Genomic DNA, 22608 nt, shown 5'->3' with positions numbered 1-22608 from the left:
AGAGCGAACAGATGTAGCTGTTGTCGCTCCCTGCGAGCCCGTGGCACAACCTGTCTCACTTTACTCCTAGAAACGGCCCTGGAGCATTTAGAGTGAAAAGGGACACAGGGAGCAGGGATGCTCCCATGGGACAGGTCCCAGCAGAGGTGGGTGACTGGCCCATGTCTGGCAGGGAGGAACAGGACCTGCCAGCTCTGGGGCTCTGAGTAATCTCTTTTCCTGGTGGATTTTGTGTAATTGGTGAGATGGGGAGTAGGGAGTGAGGTGGCAGAGGACTAGCTGGTCCCTGGCTCCTGTGGGGGTTCTCTGTTCCTACCCAGCAAGAATTCAGGGCTCTGAAGGGTCTGGTGGAGGTCAACTAAAATGTTCCCTCTCAGTGAGCACTATGGGATTTGGCTTCTCTCTGCACACTGGCAGAGGGACCACCCCCCGGCACTGCCTAGGTGATCACATTTTGTCGTCCATCTCTCAGCTAGACACCCCTATCTTGCTCAAGGCCAGCTGAAATCTCATCATGGAATGGCCCACATGGCTGAAGAAGAGGGAGCACAGAGGTGACAATGGTGGCAACTCAGCCTCCCATCTGCTTAAGCTGCCTGTGAAACTGCACCCATTACTGACACCACCTAATCCCCACACTTAACTCTGCGAAGCATCACAATGTCCTTCAGCCTCTAGCAGAAACCTTTGCCATTGTACTGACCTGGGGGTTCCTGGTGCAGTGGACAAAGTCAGGTCAGCAGAAAAGCTGAAGGTACACTGAAGTTTCTCCCTTTAGCCATTAGCAGTGGTGGGAGAAGTTACTTTTTTTTTTTTTTTTTTTTTTTTTTTCCTGATTCCTTTCCACGAAAGACAAGACTGGACAAAATACCAGGTCCTTTCCCGTTTAATCTATTGTGTTCCCAAACCTACTCTTTTTACAACTTTCTCTGCTTTCAGGCAAGGAGGTACATGCCATCTTTGGGTTATTTTTGTGTTTATCTGCATGCTCACTGCCACGGCAGATAAGAGACTTTATTCTCTATATTATCGCTATTTTTCTCCCTCCTAGGAGCCAGTCTGACTTGAAAAAGATGGGTAAATATTTGAGCTTGTTTGGAGACCTAAAAGTGAGGCTCTGGGTGTTTTTTAAATATACTTATTTATACCCACTGAAAAAATCAGCTTGAAGAGGGTTTTTTTTCAGCTTTTTGGGCTAAAAACTTCCCTTTTACTATTATTTACCTGCTCTGTTCATTATTCAGTGCTATCCTCTTCCCTCCCCTGATTGCCTATTATCACCTTCAGTGGAACAGCTGTGTCATTGCTAAAGGGTGTTAATCTTCCCCTATCACCCTATTGACAGCCGGAGCCAGGGAGGCCCCCTTAGTCTCTTCTGACTTGGGTGACTTCTCAAAAACATTCCATGTGTAGCTTCCTTTTCATTTTGTACCAATCCTGCCATAGTCTGACAACTACAGCCCCTCCTGGGCTGCTGCAGCCAGGTTTGAAAGGTTCTGCCTGTATCAGTTCTAGCAATTATAACCAGGAGAATATTCCCAAACAATGTCAAGGGACAACAAGTCTCAGCTAATCAGTAAGCACAATAACTACAGCAGACCAGAGCCCAGAATAGAAACTGCTCCGGCAGGTGGGACAGCTGGCTTGAATTTTTATGTAGTGGCTGTGAAAGGCGCTGTGGCTTTTCTGCGAGACAAGAGCTGCACTGACAGTGACAGATCCCCCACCACATTGTGCCACTGAACACAACCAGCCACTTCAGCAGATACAGTTCTTTTTTTCCTGGGAGTTTTGTAAAGGGCTGGAATTAGTCTAGAATTTTTTCTGAATTCCCTTACCCTGCTGATGTTCTGGATTGCCCTGCGGTTTCCAAGGTCACCTTGACTTTTTGGAGGTCTGGAGAGTTGCCCTGACTCTAGATTGATCGAGAGGAATTAAGTGTGCTGAGCTGATTGCCTGAACAGATCTGCCTTGAAACAGCCACGCAGCAGGTGGGATTTCTGCCATCCCTCATGAATGGTGGGTCCAAGGGTCCTCTTGTGCAATGCAGCAGCAATAGGAAGCACCCTTCTTCTTAGTCTTTATGCTCCTTGATAGTTAAGTAAATGCAGGTGTCCAGATTCATCCCACCTGTGTTGAAACAGCCTGCAGTGCTGAGGTTGGGAACAAACTGCCTTTTCCTCTAAAGTCAGTGGAAAGAGACTGAAAAAAACTGAGCTCATTTAAGGCTGGTGTCACTTCCTACAGTTGTCCCCATGGGTGATACAGGAAACCTCAAGAAGCAGTTCCTTATAGGAGGCTAATCACCACCAGTTGTCCTGGCTTCCTTCTGAAGTCACTGCAGCAGAGCAGTGGCCACCAGGAGCATGGCCTGAGCAGCCCACTGCTGCTATCACCTTCATGTCCCAACCATTTCTGACAGCAGAAAGCATTTACCAGCAGACTGACAAGCAGATAAAGATAGATACAATTTTGTTGTTGTTTGGACTAGAAGGTAGGTCCAGAAAAGGGAGGCAAACTGGGTCATAAAATAAATACATGTTTTATAAAGCATTTACCTATCCTGCCTCTTCAGTACTTAAAAAGGCAGCTGTGGCATAGGGGTTTGATTAGAGAACTGAGAATTAGGAGTGTAGGGGCTGCTGCAGGACTCGAACTGACCATCTGATTTTACTCTCAGTGTGATTTGAGTTACCTAATTGACTATGATTATTAGATTTATTAGACCAGTCAAAACTGGGGCAATGCTAATAGGCAGTCTCTGCCCAGAACAGCTTTACCAAACAGTCAATGTACAAGTACTCACTTGATAAGAAGTTGTACCCTTACTTGAAGGTTCATGTGCTGGCTGTGGCTGTCAAGTGACTCAAACCTGACCCTCACAAACACTGTATTCCCCTTCAGACACACCTTCTGTGGGGCTGCACTTCCAAATGTCCTGCTGCATCTCCAAAGCTGTCAGCAGATTTCTTCCGGGCATGAAGGGGGCCAGTGACATTTTCAGACAGGGCTGGATGTAGGCGTTACAAGGACTGGGCGAACGTTAATGAAGGAAACAGAGGCCCTCAGGGGAAAACAGGAACATCAGGTTATTTGGCTACCAGTTGATTCCTTATCAATAAGTGATGTAGCAGAAGGCAAAGTCGTATTAACACCTGCTGAGAGGCCTCTGTCACACAGAGAAGCACCACACTTCAGATGATAGTCTAGTCTTTACCTTTTGGAGCCTACATCAAAACAGAACATGCTGAACACCCATTTCTTCTTCCTTTTTTCTTTAGTTTTGCTTTTCACACTGCACACAAATAACCAGATCAGCTGAACAGCCTTAGCTGACTCCCACCATGTGAGCCCCGGGGAGCTGAGCTGGCTGCAGGATCAGGGCTTCAGTCAAGTCATTGCTCGCTGACTGCGTTCACTTGCACTGCAATAGTTTGAGATGATCATAAATTATAAATAATTCTTTTTCCCCATCTCCTGAGATGAAAAACCATAAAAAACCAAACCTGGCTGAATATTTGATCTAACATAAAATGAAAGAAAAATGCACTCAGCCTAGTAATTTGTGCTTTGTTCGCTCAGACCAAACTCTCTGCCCTGAGCTCACAGCCAGCAAGATAAGTGTGACTATTATTTAAAGGACTGGTAAGGTCACGGTGGCCGGAGCCTCTCAGGTCTGACTTAATGTCGGTGGCACAGCAGCCTGCTCTGCTCAGCTGCCTGTGCTTGCAGGTACATTCGTGTAGAGCAATGCCATCCAGTGGTTGCTCAGATTCATCACAAAGCCGGCGGCTCCTTCCTGAGGGACATTACACAAAACGAAATGTTTCTGTTCCTGTTCCCAGTTCAGGCATTTCTCAGATATTAAAAGACTATGGCAGTGGTCAGCTTGACTGCTTCCAGCTTCTTTGGCTTTTTCCATGTAAACCCAAGGTATGGTTTAAGTACCAGCCACTTGAAAATGTTTAATAGACACGTTTTGGGAAATAATCTTTTATGTGTGCAGTTCAAATGCACTAAAGTATCGTCAGGCCTGGCTTTTGTGATGGGGACTGCCTGTATGGAGTCACATGGCAAATTATGCTGAGTTTTTGAGACCAAAATGCAGTCTCTGACTGAAACGTGCTCTGTCCAAAGCCCAGGAGATACTGAGGTCGTTGAGTGAGACATTCTTCCTTGAGGACAATGCCCAAGGGAAAGGATGAAGGGCTGGGCTGTGGGGAGGGGCTTAAACCTGCCTGTCAGCATCCCCTTTCTGACCTTCTCCCAAAGACCCACCACCACGCTGTGGCGCAGGCCAGTGTCCTGTAGGAACTAAATTAAGACATTAAGATCTTTCACCTGCCAGATTCCTGCAGCCAGACGTCCCAGCACAGCCACGCACAGGGTGACGACTCGCGCCAAGGCCACGACCTGTTGGACCCGTCCCCGCGGCATCGGAGCGCAGCTCTGCCCGTGCTGAAGGGTGGAAGGCCAGTCTGGCTGCAGGGCAGCCCTCTGCAGCTGGGCAGACGGTCCCACTGGGTCCAGCCCTCCTTGACACTCGGCCTCTTTGCTGCTGCCACCGGCCGGGGCCGCGCTCCGGCTGCTGCCGCGCTGCGCTACTAATTCCAATCAGGCGCAACAAAGCCCGCCGGGTGCTGCTGACAACAGGTGTCTCATTAAACATCTCTCAACCTTGCAGGCATTCGCATCGACAAGAACCAAACTCGCACTCAATCACAGCTTAATCACAGCCAAACTCTATTAACAAGTCATACTAATTACCAACTTCTAACAATTTCTCAGGTTCAGAGGCAAAATATCCTTTCTTTATAGATGAAAACAGACTTGAGATAGTCCAGCTCTGGCCATAATTAGGTCCTTTTAAACAAAACAAAACTAAACCAAACATCCAGACGGATCCCTTTGTGATAACTGTCCTGAAAGTAGAGTTGTATGGAGAGATGTTTTGTTTAATTTTGTATCTGCTACACTGCCCACAAGGGTCCAATTAGCTTGTTACAGATGCTTGTATCAGTTTTATCCACTTGTCTTTTTTAATATTTTTTTTTAAGAGGGGTAAGTTGTAGCACAGATTGCTGGCCTGCAGGCATCCAGAGATCAACAACCAGCTTTCTGTGATACCAAGCCCCCTGTGAAACAGGCAGTCCTTAGCCACAGCATTCATAATGTAAAGGGTAAAATGAACAGAGGGGAGGGAGGAGCTTGCACTGGATTTTGGATTTGCATGGAATAATCTGGTGTGTTCAAAAGTGGCCTGAGGATGGCAATTCTGCCAGGACTAATAGTAACTCTGATAAACTTTGGTTGCTACACCTTGGAAATGAAAACCCAGGTTTGATTTTTAATAGTGTGAAGTGCTGCCTTGCAATAAAATAGAAAGCTCTTCAAACGTGGCTTTGAATTGTACATGTCACTATTTATTCTTGTCCACTGGCATGTTCAGCAGATGTGTAATTTGGTGTTAACCTGGATGCTTTTCTCCTTTGTGTGGCTGCATCGAGTGCCCGGGCACTTGAGAACTCGCTGCTGTAATCGATACACTTACAAAAGGGGACATATAAATAACACGAAGAATCTGACTGGACCTGACAGTGGGGGTGTCACAGCAAGGGCTAATGCTTCATTCTGAACTCATGCTGCTGCTGGAGAGAAAAGAAAACAACACACCAGACTGAGTTAAGGACTAACGTAGGCTTTCATAGTGTTGTCTGAGCAGTGTGGTCCAAGGGAGGAAGCCTCCTCTGCGTACTTGCAGTGCAAAATCCAGGAGCTAGTGGTTTACCTGTTCTTGGCTTTAGTTGTTGTTTGCTTTTCCTGTCCTTAAAGGAAAAATTAACATTTCTCCTGGAAGATTCTAACAATGCAGCTCAGCAGAGACTCACCAACTGGACGCTTAGTATCAGCAATTATTTTTACCTCTGGCACAGGCAGTTTTGTTTCTTCAGTGAGGCCCAGCAGGATGAACACAGGGACCTGAAGCTCCCAGGAGAAGGCTGCATTTCCCAGGGTGGGCTCATGTGATGTGGGATCCCAGTTTATCTTGCAGCCATGAAGAAGAGTGGGGCAAACCCACCCATCCCCCCTGCCCTTTGCCTCCCCGGAGCAGCCCCACAGGCTCCATCCTTTGCTTGCCCCCCACTGCCAGAGCCCAGCTGGTGACCAGAGACTTAACATCTTAATGTCATGTAAGCTGGGGAGAAACTCTCCAAAAATTGTTACCTGCCAAGAGCAGAAGGCTTGGGTTTGAGGTTCAAGTGTTGAAGGCTTTGTCTTGCAAGGATGCAACCCTCTCGTCCTGGCACTGCCATCGTCCTCCATCCTGAGGCTTTCTGGATATGATGAAGGCCAGACAAAGGATGTAGCACAGGGAACTGTGGATCAGCCCAGTGCTTTTCCAGGTACAAGGCATAAAACAAAGCTAAGTCTGTTGTGCAGCTTTCATGCTGAAGCTGGATCAGACCAGCATTTCCCTGCTTGCCAGTGGCATCTCTCAATGCCAGTGAAGATGAGTTTCTGAGGCCCTGGAACAAGGAGAACTAGGTTTCTTATTATGAAAATACTTGTTTTCAGTGTTAGGTCCCCTTCTGCTTGAGTGATGGGAAGAAAGAAGAACTGTCTTTGTTCAGACAGAGTAAGGCAGGATAGGAGATGAGATATCCATGTGGAATGGAATGACCATGAGAACATTCATGCAGTTGCAACAGTGTATTTTGGCTAGCCATAGTCACATTCCTTTTCATAAGAGGCTGTTTCAGATGGGAGCAGAGCAGCCTTTTTCCTGTCTTTTCCCAGATGACATTGGGAAGAAGAGGATAGCAGGCACTGATGCAAGCTCTAGAGGTTCCTTCAGCCTACAAGCCCAGGTCTGAAGTGTTCTGGCTCCTTTCGGGGAGTACAGCATGCATGAACAGCAACAACCCTTCCTAGTTCTGAGCTTTTATCTGGCATATGTATCCTACTTCTTAATGGATTTTTACTATTTTTGAAGTTAAAAAAAATTAAAACAATTGAAGCTTTACTATTTTGTGGAGCTGTCTCTTCTGATCAGAAACTGAGATCTTGCTTCATGTTCCTCCAGTGTGGAAATCTGTCAGGTAAATAGAAATCACCTCGTAAAAGCCCTTAAACAGCTCTGGTTTATATTTTAATTGAGGAACAGAACATTTTAAGCACTTTTATTGGGTGGCGCCTGCTGAATGACAGATGTCCCTGGCGGAGTAATGCTGAGCACACCTTCATAAAACAGGGCAATTCCTTGCTTAAAACATTTACAGTTAAAGGCTTGATTGAATAACAATGAGTTCTGTGCATGGAGCTCATTTCTGCACTTGTTTGTGCACCTGAATCAGGCTGTGATCATGGGGTAGGTTGGATATGAGGTGCCAGTTGCTTTGTTCAATGACCAAATAGCGCTCACGGGCACAGCTGGAAATGTGCCTTTGATTTTTTTCCGAGCCAGAGATAAGGTACAACCACACTGCATTGCCAGCCTTGCTAATGCCCTCATTTCAGCTGGGAAACTGGTTCTGGGTTTTTTTAAACTACCTGTTAGTAACTCTCCCAATTTGTCAAGAGCCAGAGTTTTAAAAATCAACACTAATCCTTAGCAGCTGAGAAAGTCTTAACTAGCTTCTGCTTTAGTTTTTTGTCTAGCTCCTGTGACCCCTATTACTGTAATACCCAAGAGGATCAGTGTTCATGCAGTGATTCTCACAGTATCTGAAGGAAGTTAGGCTGGCATTCATAAGATTTTCTCCTGCTATGAAAGGGGAACTGAGGAACAGAGAGGTTGAGTAGCCCAAGTGTTCTTCAAAAAGGGGTCCCAGTGCTGCACACACGTGACCAGTCTTTGGATGGTACTTAAAATGTAGCCGTGAATGTAGAAATAGGCTTAAGGAAAGCACAACCAGATGCCATGGCACACATATTGCACCATTTCACTCAAGCCAACTAAGAGATTCAAGTGAGAAAGGGTTTTGAATTTCCTTCCCACTGTATTTAACAAGACCATGTCTAAACTGACATCATTATAAACTTGTGAAGGCACAGAAAATCCTAATGGTGAGAACCTGAACTTGGGAGAAACAGCCTCACTTTCCTCAAATAAAAAAAGAGATTCATCCACAAAGTAGATTTTGCCACAGCAGAAGGAACATGTGTGATGGGAACAGCAGAGGCAAAATGTGTCATGGGAAAATCTCAACGGATTCAGTCCAGGACGAGAATGTGCAAATTGATGCAAAATTAAATGCAATTGAACAAGATAACACACATCCCAGCAATGAAGAAAACTCAAGCATACTCACAAAAGACTGACTTTAAATCCAAGGGAGGGTCGAAGGATGTCTACGCAGTCCCCAGTGACAACATTTTGGCAGGAATGTGATGGTTTCCCAAAAAAGGAGTCAGGAAAGTGCTGCAGAAATGAAACAAGGAGCAACTGAAGCGCAGGGGTCAGTTACAGAACTAACTAGAAGATGTGTAACCCATCCCCCCTGCATAAAAAATGAGGTACCAAGTGTTTGCTACTGAAAAGTCACCCTGTAGTTCACTTCTGGGATACTGTAATTTTTATCTTTCGGGCCTACTCAGCTGGCAGAGTGATTTTCAAGAATTGCTGGCTTCCAGCTCCAGAGTACCTTACTTCCAGTTCCAGAGGAAACAAAACTCTTCACTAGCCTTATTGGCAAAGTCTTTGAAGAAGTGGCAATAATGTGCTCTGGTTATAAGGAAAGGGAGAACAATTCAGAGGCTGGTACAAATATATAAAGGAGTTCCTTTTTTAATCAAACACTGTCTTCCTTGTGGCATGAGTCACTGAGCTCTTTCAGGCTGAACTTGATTTTTATTCTGGATAACAAAAAACCATGGTGGGGGAGAGGGCATGCTGGCCCCTCACCTGCCTTCACCGTGGTGTCACTAGCTGCCCTGCTGCTGACAAAGAGAACATTTTGGGAGCTAATAACTTTCTACTTTTACATGACAAATCTCTCTCTCAGGGATGTCAGTTCTCTCCAACATGTCTGGCCACACAAGAGCACAGGCTGCCCCACTCTGCCCTTGGAAGAAAACTGACATTTCCAGCTACTTATAAAAACAGCATGGGGGGTGGGGAATCATGCTTTGGGGCTGTTATTCTCTACAGAAAACAGGTGGCCTGATCCTGCACCCATGGCAAGCTCAGCAGAGTAAAGGAGTTAGGCTGAAAGCATGTGCTGGTGGAGGTGCTGAGGCTCTGGCTCACAGACCTGCCTTTGCAAAGGGTCAAGACAATCTCACATAGGGCACAACTCTGTTAGTTTTGTTCTGTTCTTTTTTTCTAATAAAAAAAAAAAAAGGACAGCGGTGGCTCTTTTCTGGAAATTATATTCGCTGTGTGTGAGAAATGAGAGCAGGTCAGTCCAAAGGGAAAGCATACACAGTGCCTTGGCTACAAGCTTAAATAAATACTGAGGTCTGCAGCTGCCTGGCCCAATTTTGTTTTAACATATGTGAGGTGACTTCTACCCATACAGTTTTATTTCACAGGTATCTCCCTTTTGTTTTTAACCATTCGTAGCTGCTCCCTACTCAACAATGATAATCAATACAAAGAAGTAATCTTTTTAGTAGAAAAGAGATAATTACTAAGCAGGATGTGTACAGCTCCAAAAACCTGCTGGGGCTGCCTAGTGATACGTCTAGTCCCCATGTGACCCTTCTTCACTGGGATGTGTTCTTTCAGCCTTGCTGGTGGGCTGGGAGGTGTCCTCTGCCATCCTGACACAACAGCCTTCCCTGGGGCATTAGCATTCCTTGGAGATCCCCCACCAAGTGCAACAAGGGTTTCCACGAAGATACAGCCAGGGCTTGAGTCAGAGCACAGGAGTGTTGAAGTGGATCTTTTCAGGGCTGTTGGGATGTGAACTGCTCAGGGGTTTCTTCAACAATGACAAAGTCAGTCCATGTGCTTTATTCCCCAGGCTTTTTCCTAGACGTCTACCAGTTCCACCCTTCCTTCTTGCCTGCAATTAACACCTACAGCGCTGCAAAGGGAGATGATTTGCTCTCCACTACCCTCCTTCAGAAAGCTCTCACACCTTCCCCACCAGGGGGGAACATGCATGTGCGTTAGGAAATATTCTTGTGCAATACATTTGCAGCAATCCAACCCCCCACCTCCCCTCTTCCTCTGACTGTTTGTTAGGCTCTGCTGCACATTGTGGTACAGGAGCACCCGAGTACAAAAGCTCAGATGTGGTATTTGGTTCAGCAAAGTCCCAAATCTCCGTGACTGTTCACCCCTGGAATTGCATATGCAGAAACTGGGCCCAGACCATTTAATGCAGGGTGACTGAAGCTAGGTAAGCACCTGTAATTTTGGTGGAAGAGTGGGGTGAGAAGTGGGAATTAATGTTCATTGACCTTAATTAGAGGAGATAAAAATGTCAAAACATGATTCCTAAGAAAACCAAGGAAGACCTCTATCGGCGAGTGTTTCCACATGGATGCCACTGAGAAGAGGTCAAGTGCTTTCTATATACTTTAAACAGCAGATTGTTAATTCATAGTCTGGACTAGATTTGAGCAGCCTCTGTGTTCTGCAAGATCATAATTGAGTCTTAGATACTTAAGATTTGCTATCCACTGACATAATTACTTGAGAGTTGTCAGCATCAATTAAGAGTTATAAAGTTGGCTAGTAAATCTATGTCTGATGTCATATATAGCTAACTCCATGCTAGAATTGTCTTGGGTTCCTGCTCTAAAAGAGCACCAAAGATGGATTCTTTTAAGTCTGTGCTGTTGGTGGCTTTCCATGGTAAAGACATGCCTCCTTGCATCTTCAATGTTGTGTAAAAAATGCACAAAGCCTGCAAAATTAAATCTGCTAAATGAGCAATGCATTCTGTGTCAGGAAGAGAGTGCTCCAAGTAAGACAGCTTATTTATGTGCTACTGTGAAGCACATCAAGCTGAGTTAAAATGTTAGGCATACAATTCTTCTGTTCACCTTTGTAGCTATCCAGACTGAAGGCTAAGAAGACTGAATGTGGTGGTTTTGTACCAAAACCAGCTCCTGTATCCCTACCTGGAAGTGGGATGACCACGAAATCAGAAATGACAGCCTTGTTTCACAGCTGCAGATTCAGCTCTAGTGTCATTGCCAGCAATTACAGTATCACCAGGCAGCAACGTTCACCTCAGGTGCTCAGCATCTCTTCCATGCCTTGGGGAGACCGTGCCCTTATTACAGGGCTTGTTTACAGACACGGAAACTGAGTCAAAGAGCAATGATTCAAGTCCACAGAAATCAGTGGCAGCCCATCGAGAGCACCCAGCTAGATCCAGCAGACATCATAACTTCTCCAGCTATAACAAACAGGAAGAAAGGGCAGGAATGCTCTCAGGGGTGTAATTTGAAACAGATGAGTTGCTGGAAATCTTCCTGTTCTTTCAGTGGGTGTCACATGAGGGTTTGAGATAGTTGGGACCCAAATTATTTAGGGCATGCTGCTGGGAGGAGGGCATGAGGCATGAAACTTGGGAAGCTCAGTTCCAAAGATTTCTCTTGGAAGCAAATAATCCCACTTTCTTGCTCTGTGTCTGCCAGTGTAAAGGAAAAAAAAAAGGCAGCTGATTTGTGAATGCTTTCTTGCTGCAACTGTGGACTTGAATTCTCTGTCCTTCACTAAAATGGGGAATGCAATTGTACAAGTCATTAATTATTACTGATAAACCAAAGTAGTGATGGAGCCAAATAAAACATCTCCTGCCACTACTCCCAGGTTCTGAAAAAAAGACAGACCTTGGAGCCTCCAGCCTATTTGCATTTCCTTTTTTTGGTGCAATAGGTGTTGAGCTGCCAGCTCTCCAAACCCTGCACTCGCAGAACGTGCTGTCTGCAGGTACAGATCAAGAGGCATGAACTTTATCTCTGCAGATGGCAAAAAGCAGCTTCCAGTGCCTTTAACATGTGACCAGTCCCAATTATGGCTTCTTCTCCATGACATCAGTATGCCATGGAGGAGCTCACATGTTTTTTTTGCCAGAGGCAGATGAATACATTACCCAGCAGCGAGGCGTGGGGCAGGCGGATGCGCAACTCGGGGGCGATTTGGATTCCACGCTCGCGCGGGGTGTGAGCCAACCTCAGAAGTCATTTTCACTGATGCTGACACATAAGGCATCCCTCAGAGACCTGTCTATCAAACTGCAACACGCTATGCAGAAAAATTAGATTACTCATGCTACAATAAAGGAGAAGATGACAATGATGAGGGGGGAAAAAAAAAAAAAAAGAGTTCAAAATGCAACACCTATTTATTAAATGAATAAAAATCCTGACAATGGGAAAGTATCCTGGACACTTTTTATTTATTTATTTTACTTCTTGCAACCCATTTCAGAGAGAGCCATTTAGAAAGACCCTATTAATTCAGACACTGCCTCTGGAAAAACCACCACTTCATCATGATTGTCACGTTACTGTACTTGTGAAATATCATCTTAAATACTCATTATGATTTTGCTGCTGGTCTTGCTGCAGTCAGCAGCAGGATTTCCTTTGGCTTTGGTAAGAGCAGGACCAGCCCTCTCCCTCTCTCTGAATTGCAAATGGGTTGTTCACGTGTCAGCTCAGTAACTAGGCAAAGTTCACCGTGCTCAGTTCAGAGCATGCAAGATGAAGCTCAAGGCATTTCACTCACAGTATCTGCTAAGTTCCTCAGGTCTACAAAAGTGTTAAAGTTAAAATCCGTAAGACAAACATGCAGCTATGTCTGAACCCCTGTCCAATAAAATCTATTTCTCTGGGAAAAAAAATACAATGTAGTATACTTAGTAAAGAAAAGAAAAAGCTGTATGAAGTTCAGTAAAATCCTGTAATTCAGAATGCCAAACAGCTTCAGGAAGGGTAATTTAAAATAAATCTGCACAAGAACACACACACTCAGACACACACGGTCTGTAGCTGGAAATGGATCTAGACAAGTGCCGAGGTTCTAACATCTCAGAGAGCAATTCAGGACTGGCTTTACAGTATTGGATAATGGAAAGGTTTGGCCAAATGCTGATTTTTCTTCTCTAGTAATAACAAACCTGTGCTGGAGCTTCTGCAGCATTTGCTCCTTCAGTTACTCCCCAGGAATGCTATTCAGGAAGGATAACTGAGATTTTTTTTACTCCCCTTGCCCTGAATCAACCTACAGTTGTACTACTGATAGCTGCACGTTCTGTTTTATCTCTTGTTATCATTGTGTAAGGACCCAGTTGTTGTCTATCAGCTTGATTTGCAAAGCAGCTCCAGCCATTTCTTACGGGGTTTACTCTCCTATCTTGAGTCTCTCTTCCAAATACTTCTTCCCAGAGATAAATTTTGGTTCCCATCCAAGCCAGAAGAGTACCACAAACTTCTCTGCGGTCCTGCATCTTGCACAGCCTCAGGAGAGCTGACGGCCTGCTGACCAGAGCCCAGAGCACCTGCACAGCACGTCTGGCTTTCCCTGCTCAGCCAGTGTGACTCTGCCCCCAGCTGCAGCCTTTCAGCCTGCCCAGTAGCTCTTTGGGCTTGTGGCCTCTTCATACAGACCTGCCATTTCAACATGGCCACACATAGTGGGAGTACACAGAATTATAGGTCTCTTTAAAATTGTCAGGAGCAAATATGGTCAGATCTGGTTCTTGATCTCATTACTGTCTAAAAGATTTGGCTGGCATTTTTAAATGCCATGATTTATGTTCTTCACCTTAACACAGCCCTCAGTAGTGTAAACCCAGTAACTCTATTATTCTCCAGGGCAACTCTAAAGAATACGATTGGAGAATTTTCACAACACCGTGTCTATAAGAAAATATTAACAGGGATTAAGACAAGTTGATAGATTTTAAACCGGGCTATAGAAGGAGAACCTGTGAGAATAAATCAAATAACTTTGCCAAACTACAGAAAGTGTTTGTAAAGCCCTGTAAGGTTTCCATTTCCTAAAGCCACCTGCCATCTCAAATGCCCCTAATCAGTCACAGATGCTGGATACCAACCTGCTAACCCTATGGCTTTGAGAGAAAACATTGCACTTTGTAAACTCATTCGTGGGTATTTCCTTAATTTTTTATTAAACTAAACTTTCAACCCTGATTTTCCACTTAAATGTAATGAGTTAAATCAACTCTGACATTTTGCCCTGCTTGCCCTTACAGTTCTGTTTGGCTGCTTTTCTACTGACTTCTGGAAAAGTTGGAAGACCTCAGCTTTTATTTTTTAGTCATTAGGGTATTTTTTTTTTCACTCCACATCTCATGATTGTCCTGGCAATCAAATTAAGAGCTGAGTTTTGACTATTTTTCTAATCTATAGCCTATGGAAAAATGCCTGTTTTTCCATTCTTAGCTGATATTTATTTCCATTATGAAGATGCACTGAACACTGAGCTTTTCTGAAGTCCTGTAGAAACATTTTTAACCTCCCAAAATAATATTTTTTTAAAAAACACACCAAAAATAGTCTACTCCTTAAGAAGTAAGAGGCATTTTAGAGGCCTCATCCAGCCCCCACTGGAACAAAAATGAAGAATTTCACAGATGAGGAATGGTACCAAAACAGGTCCTGGTGCCAAAGACCATTAGATGCTAGCTTGGTGCTCAAGCAGAATGGTGGGCTTGGCTCTGGAAGGAGCCATTATTCCATTTTGGCTTGTGAAGACAGACTGGGAGTGGGAATTGTAACGGAGGTAGGAAGCAGACTGGATTTTATTAGTTTTCCATCATCTTTAAGAGAACCCTAACCAGATCAGATTTCAGCGTCTCCCTCCACTCTTGTGTAAACCTTTGGTTCTGTTTTTGCTGGAGGATAAGTTTCATTATATTAATAAGCAGCACAAGTGGTTCCAATTGTAGAAGAATCACTCTGAGCTGTCAGAAATGATCAGAGGGTAAGTTTCAGCCTTTCCATGATCACAGCCTCTTCTTCTGGTGCCTCAACTCAGCACTTCCCTAGTTCACATTTTTAGCAGCCATGACAATAATAAAAGGTACATTTACATTTCAGCAAGGGTAGGTTATCTTAAGGAACTTTATTCTCTGATACTGGTAGTACATCAATGCTCAGAAACCAGATGCTAATGGGAATAATTAGGCTAACATCCAATCTACTGGCTGGGGGACTAGACCTAGACATGCACTTAAATCAAACTCTACATCTCTTACTGCAGTCAAATTTGAGTCAAGCTGACTCAAATGGGTCTGTAGAGAGGAGATGGTCTGACGCACAACCCTGGGTTCTAACCACCAACAGGAAGATGGGCACCCTCAGGACAGGCAGTGCTCATGGTGTGCCCACTGAAGCTGCTTAGGCTTTGGGCAGGAGCACATCTCCACCAACACCCACCCCCCAGGCTGCAGGACTGGGGTTTGGGGTCACAGACTGGCTGTGAAATGCCTGAGGACTGTGTGTCCCTCCGACAGGTTCCCCCACTGCCCTGAGAAGAACTGAGCAAAGTTTAGTTTTCAAATCAGACTCACCTGGGACTAGTCACTGAAATGTCATCTGTATGATGGAAAAAAAAAAAAAAAAGAGAGGAGAAATGTAAAAGGAAATCTTTGTAGCCAGGACTACCTGACTCTGCCGCAGTAGGAGCCACAGGAATCACAGGAACATCGTTTCATGTCGTGGAGATGTAGTTAAAATGCAGACTGCATCTCCTTGTTCTCAGAATTTGAGAGGTGTGGTTTGTGCATGTGGACAAGCCATCGTTCCTCCCTTTGATCTATCACTTGATGTAGAGGAAAGGCTTTTATGTGTTAGTCCCATATAATGGATAATTTAGTCTGAAACCACTATGGAAAGTATTACACGTTGGGTACATATGCTTCAATTATTCTTGAAAGTACACAGAAATATTTTATAACATTCACGCATATTTCAAGTAAAAAAAAATAATCAAAACAAACCCAGAATTTTTGTTTACCTTCCAAACACTTCTGTTCTCCTGAGAACAGAAGTTTACATGTATTTTAAAAGAATTCTGCCATTTTATGAAATATTTTTAAGGTAGAATGCAAATGATATATTTGAATGTTTAACAGTAAAAATGTCAGTCATTGTTCACTAAAATTACCAGTGGTACAAACTGCTCTTCAGCTTCATGTGTTTATTCCCTTTATGAATAAAACTACTTAAGACGAAGAGTAATAAATAGATATAAATTCTCCTTGTTCAAGTGCATTTAGAGCTGAACTTCCAAATTAATCCTCTCTCCATTTTACAGACAGAAGGCCTGACAGAGTTACCCACCAAACCATCAAGTGCTGATATGACAGGAGACACTCTGACAAGGAGCAGAGCTGGAATAACCCCTTCACCCATTGCAAAGGTTTGTACTAGGAGGGCATCCTAAGAAGTCTGTTCGCAAATGAAGGATCTCCTTGTTTGTCTTCTTCCCCAAATGTACTGGCAATGACAGATCTATATGAGACAGCGACAGCTGGACATGGGTCAGAAGTGAATGCTGACAGCAGTGTCACTGGTGGCCTGCAGCTCACTGTGCTTTTGTGCCTCAGTTTCTCTACTTCTAAATTAAGCATTCTTATATAAGATACTGGCTTTTCAATCAGGAAATTTATCTGAGCATTTAATTGGATATCTTCTATGTTTTTTTCTACTGAATAAAAGGATGGCTGCGGCCCTTCCATAGTTAAAAGAAAGGATCAACCTCATTTCACATATCAAGAAAAGTGTTTGGGTGGGAGATTTTGCCCTGTAAAACTTCTGATCCTCCAAATGTAGGGCTGTTGGCATTGCTGATTCAAATAGTTCAACCAGAGGAAGAAAATCTTCAGCTTAGAGGCATTTTGAGCTTCACAGACAGCAGGGGACACTATAAGGAGATGTCCTGCTGGTCATTTAATCCCTGCTCTCATGGACTGACTGGTCTGCTCACCTTTCACAGTTGCTGTCCTGCGGGAGGTGAGACCCTGGTACCCCCACAGCTGTGACCAGTGCAACACAGATGAAAACCATGCCTGCGGATCTTGGCTTCCAAAACCTGATTCCTGAAGGGGACTGGAATTGCTGGAGGGGCCCATCTGCACCAACCACCCACACCTGCCTTCCAGCCAAAGCCACTCAAGGAGCATCATGCAGCAGGGCTCAGTGCAAGCTGTCAGTGCCCAGTGTTCCCCAAGGCCTGGTGTTACTTGGGGCACTGCCCTGCACAAGCCCTTCCCCGCCTGACATCTGAACCCAGGCTCCCCAGCAGTGCCCAGGCTCAGTGCTGACCCAGCCTTCCCCACAGCCCATCTGCTGAACTCACCCCAGATGAAAGGCCTCAAATGACAGGATAGAGTGCCGAGAGCTGGCAGCAGAGATTTCTTCTGCAGACATCTTGCTGGCTGTTTTAAGGTCTTCTGCCTCTAAGTGGCACCATGCTGAGTGATTGAACACTTGCTAGAATCTGTTCTACCTTTTATTGTAATGATTTCTTACAGAGCTCCCACTTTCCAAACTCTGAACTTCCTGGATGTCAGAGCCCTTTCGTCAGAAACACCAGAGCCTTCTGGAGTGATGGTCCCCAGTACTACAAAATCCCTTTGGAAAGTCACAGCTCTGAAACCATCACTGGGAAAGACTGAACTTTAGTTTTTAGAGAAGGCTGTTATATCCCTGGGGTTTGTAATGAGAGATATTACTAAAATCCAGCCAGGGAGAGCTTCACTGGTATAAACTGCCAGAGGGTTACACTGAATCATACCTATGCACGACCGGGGTTTATGGTTTAGTATTTGCTTAAAGTAATTAGGCCCAGACTGTCTCATATGCAACTTTTACTCAGAAAGCAGGAAACAATTTGGGAGGGGAATAGAGGGTGTCCCAGAATGGATGGGTCCAATCTAAACACACATATGCACACACACACTTACCCTGGGAGTCCTGAAACCACTGGAGTAAACTGTACTCCTCAAATTAGCCATCCAGCACAAGAAATGTTGCATTTCTTAAACCAGAAGGAATTAATCTCCTCTCAGTGCCATAATGGGCTCATAATTCTAAAATATTCAGATATTCAACCATCTACCATGTTATCTGCCTTTGCTTTACTGCTTTATGATCCTCACACATTTTGCAGAGTTTGAGGCTGTTTGCTCTACTTCAAAATGCAGTCAGGTTTCCTGTTCCCATGCAAGAAAACAAATCCACAGCCCAAACTCCTCTACCTCACAACAACGAACAAGCTAGGCAGGAAAATCATTGACACTTTAAGAGGACTAGAAAAAAAGTACACCAAGAGGAAAGTTTTTCTGTATTTGAGGAGGTTGTCACGATAGTAATAGAGTACAGTGAGTAGTGGAGACTGGGAGATTTATGTGCCAATTCTGTGTATGATTTATTTAGATGAATTGCTCTGTATCAATATGTAAAAATCTAATAAATATAACTCCCTATACAAAGGGTTGCTCTAGTCCCAGTGTTATAGTGAACAGTTTTGGCAGAAAGTCAGGATGTGCATTAAAAACACACTTTTTGAGAAGTCTAATAAATAAAAGCTCTGAAATGTAGTTTCCTACTGAGAATGGCATTTTAAATCATTTTGATAAAGAACTTCAATTAGGCCTTAAAAGGAGGGGGATGCTAGGTCCCTGAAACTAATTATTTATAGGTATTTTGAATATCCAAGTCCCAGAAAGCTGGCCTCCATCCCCCATTCTCTGCCACAATACGTGGGAAAGAAACAGCCATTCCCCTTCCCCCCCAACCAAATTAAAAGTCTGAAGTGTTAGAAAGGGGAGGAGAAAAAGAGAATTAAAATGGGGAACAGGCACCTGAACAAGGAGCTTCAGAAGTCCCAAAAAACCCCTGCACATTTGCTACCAAAATAAATGGTATGAGCAGGGGATAGGCCTTCAGTTCTCCTCCACATTGCTCCAGAGAAGTGGGCTGTTAATGGCTCTAGTCCCCCAAAGAAGGAATACACTGTTATTTGTTAAACAGCAGCAGGAATGTTTTTAGAAGTGAATAAGCACCCAAACAGCCCCAGTCTTTCTCAACGTCAAAGCAATTTAGAGACTGCACAGAAGACAAAATTGTTGGTGACTTAAGCTTCTAAGTCACTTAGGTGCTTCTGAATACATTACCTCTCAAGCGCAGCTGACATTTTGCATCTGTGCAGCCGCCCACGGGCCCTGCCTTAGAGGATTTACAGTTTAGGGACCTGTTACCACTCGTAGTAAAACCAGTGGGGCTGAAGAAGTGCTGATGTGGGAGGGTCTGCAGCTCAGCAGTAATCAGCACCTCCCCATGCTGGAGCTCCCACCAAGCACAGTAGATCGGGTCTAGTTCATCAGAAATGAGCCTCTGCGTGGGAAGGCTGAGGAATGAGACACTGATGCTCAAAAGCACAGGGCTGGAGAGATTTCTGCTACTCTGGCTGTACCCATCCGGCTTCCTACCAAGGTTACTGAGTTTTTCATCTCCAGTGGACATCCAAAATTTCCCTCCCCATCCTCAGCAGATTGCTTCACCTCATACTCCCTTCTGCCACCAAGCATGGTTGTCTTTCAAGACTCAGCACAAAAACTGTTTGTTTTCCTGTTCCATCAGGAGGGCTTCCCTCTGTGCTCAAGTTCATCCCTCTTTTAAATCTGACCTTCAGACCTTCTTTTTCATTGTGCGGCTCAGTGAGGTGATCTACAGCAAGGGGCACCACTGCACCTGGAGAACCTGGAGGTCGCCAACAGGTGGCATTTTGCTAAAGAAGGAAAATACGTGCCTTAGAAAATTAAGCAAGAGGCATTTAAGATCTAGAGCAGGTTTGTGCCTACATCTGGCCTGGCTGTGTGGCCCTAACTTCATGGAACACAAGAGCACACCCTTCACTGACTGGGTCCAGTCACGTGCCAAAGTTTTTAGTGTCCTCCAAGACCTACCTCCAATGCCAGATGAGATTGTTCAGACTTCCAGACCTCTCTGACAGCTTGCAGTGCTGATGTGTGCACCACCACAACTTGCAGACATGTCCTCTAAGGTCAGAAACAGCAGAAGGGCGCACCCACACAGGGCAAGTGCTCAGTTTTTAACTGTGAAGCCAACACAAATACATGGCCAGGTTTTTGAAAGAACTCAACAGCTTGAGGGCTTTGTTGAATGCCTGCCTGTAAACACAACAGTAGGAACTGCACGATGCAGCTCTGAAAATCTGGCCCAGCCTGGGAGTACTCAAAACCCTGGTCATGAGCTCCTCTGAAAAGGCTGTCCTGTGTGATCATATGGGAAAGAAACAGATAGGGTGATGGCACAAAACCAAAAGGTGCTAACTGCAATTACAGACAACAGGACTTTGCTTCCAGTTCAAAGTGCATTACAGATTTCTCCCAACTCACCAAAACTAAAAATTCCTAGACAGTCTGAAAGCCCAAAAATTAAGGGGGGGAAGTGGAAATTTGAATTTAAATCGAAACGTAAGCATTACAAAAATTACAAAAGCATTTGTTGCTGTCATGAAAACTTAAAATCAGGCTTCTGACATTTTAAACTTAATAACCAGAACCATCAGGCATAATGACTTCTCCATCCAATTCAGCATTATTATTCAGAGAAATGCCAGGGGATGTCACTTCCCATATTAAGGCAATCCACATTAGTTTGCATCCAGAACACCTATGGATATTGTTCTTCTGATGAACTAACTGTAATTTTTAAGCTGATATGAAAGAAAGGCAGCTGAGTGTCTTCTGAAAAACATCAAAATGCATTTTCTTTTAAATGCCTGATAAAGGATGTGATTATTTAGGGATCCTTTCCTCTTCATTTCATTATGTGGGTTATCTAATTACTTGGCTCGAGCTGGAAACGTCACTTTCATGCATTAAGGTGTAAGAGGACTAGCTTGTCTGGCTTAGTAGTTAGTACTTAAAGAACAGCTGTAAAGAGCAAAGTCAGGAAGACTGCAGCACAAGAGGAAATCCTCAATAGAATTCAAGTGCTTTATGTCTGTCATAAACACACTTCCAGATCAAATTAAAGGAATTTCTTTTAACTCTATTCACAGTCTCCAAATATTCAACTCAACAAGCTGCCCGAGATGTTAGTCATTCTAAGAAATGAATCATATTCCCCCTGTCATCTGGCTGTTCTCTGCTGACTGCTAATTCACGGTATATTGATTTTAGGACTCTGTTAACACACTATATTTTCAAGTTAAGCCAGAAAAGCTTTTCCTGCTGAAAAATCATGTCCCATCGTCATTCCTTGCAATATTCACTTTTGTTCCCCCTCTGTTATTTAGAATGATTGATCAACACCATTTAATCAGCTGTAAATGGTTCAGTGAATTGTTCCACCCTATTGTACCACCTACATTTTTTTCTACCAGTATTTAACACCACCACATGAATTCTGCATATTAGACTTGTGTGTTTGCCTTCTGATGCAAAATTTTAAATGACCAAATAATTGATGGGGTCATACACTGGGGTCCAGTAGAATTGTATTCCAGAGATTTTGGAAATCAACTGCTCATAGAAATAACTTGTTATCTAGAAGGAAGAATTTAAACCAAAGATGATTAGAATTATATTAATATTTTTCATCACTGATTTAAAACACATCAAGACTTTTTAAAAATGCCTGTGAAAATCTATGCTATTACAGCTGGCAATTAAAATTTATAATGAATTAGATAATAAAAATTTTGTTTGCTTCTTTTAAAATGTCACTAATGGTGAGGTCTCTCATTGGACTAGTACAAAACCGCTGTTGGCAAAAATCTAACAAAAAGGCCTTTTTTTCAGATGCTTATAAAACTTAATCCCCCTGAATAACACTACTAATTTGAGCCATCTTGTATGCTTAAAGATTGTACATAAATATTTTTGGCACATAGAGAGACCACAACTTTGCTGTTATTTATATGTTTCTAACAGACGTAAGATCTTTGTCACTTTAAAATAAAATAGTTTAATTTAAACAAGAGTTATTTAAACATTCAAGAGATTCACAATTCTTTGAGAATTTTTCTATTCATGCCAAAATTTTCAAAAACAGGAACTAGAAGTATTTGATGCCATAAAAATGGCCATAGGAATGTATTTTTCTACTCTATCCAAACTGCAATGAATTATTCTGCAAAATCTATTTCAATGTATATTACTGACTTGCAGACACTTAGTCTGTCAGGAGCTGGTTGCAAATATAGTGCAGGCAACTTATCAGTTTTGTCCCTGAGTTTCACTTTTCTCAGAGGAAATGCATTCATTAAAGTTACCATTTAAGTAAAGATGAACATTTTAAATACGAAGTTTCTTACTAGCAAAAAATTCAGTAGGAGCTGAAATTCTATCAGTCAGCAAGTAATTGAAACAAGCACAAAACTATTTAAGACTATAAGAACTACAAGAAAGGATAAAGCCATTAGCACACAAAAGTGTAATTTAGGTGTAATTTAAATGTATAATTAAACAGTATCTGCACACAGGTATCTAAACATTAAAGAGTACTCATGTTTAAAAATCTCGTAATATCTTAAATATATAAACTTAACCCACTCTGTTGAGGAAGAAACAACAGAAAAATGTAGAAGTGCAGCTTGTCATGTGTGGTACAAGACATATGAAAGGTAATACTGAGTCCAGA

At 43.5% G+C, this 22608-nt stretch overlaps 1 long non-coding RNA gene across 1 annotated transcript in view; it reads left to right on the top strand.

The window, feature by feature from the left end:
- The window catches only part of LOC127388684 (uncharacterized), a 29112-nt gene extending 9958 nt beyond the window's left edge, over nucleotides 1–19154 (top strand). The window contains exons 2-3 of the long non-coding RNA XR_007890431.1: nucleotides 16250–16354; nucleotides 16931–19154. This is a non-coding gene — a long non-coding RNA (uncharacterized LOC127388684). The remainder of the gene's footprint in view (nucleotides 1–16249; nucleotides 16355–16930) is intronic.
- The last annotated feature ends 3454 nt before the right edge of the window (nucleotides 19155–22608 follow it).

The sequence above is a fragment of the Apus apus genome, chromosome 10 (genome assembly GCF_020740795.1).
Source record: "Apus apus isolate bApuApu2 chromosome 10, bApuApu2.pri.cur, whole genome shotgun sequence".
NCBI classification, from domain to species: Eukaryota; Metazoa; Chordata; class Aves; order Apodiformes; family Apodidae; genus Apus; species Apus apus.
This window is presented reverse-complemented; position numbering and strand designations above follow the sequence as displayed.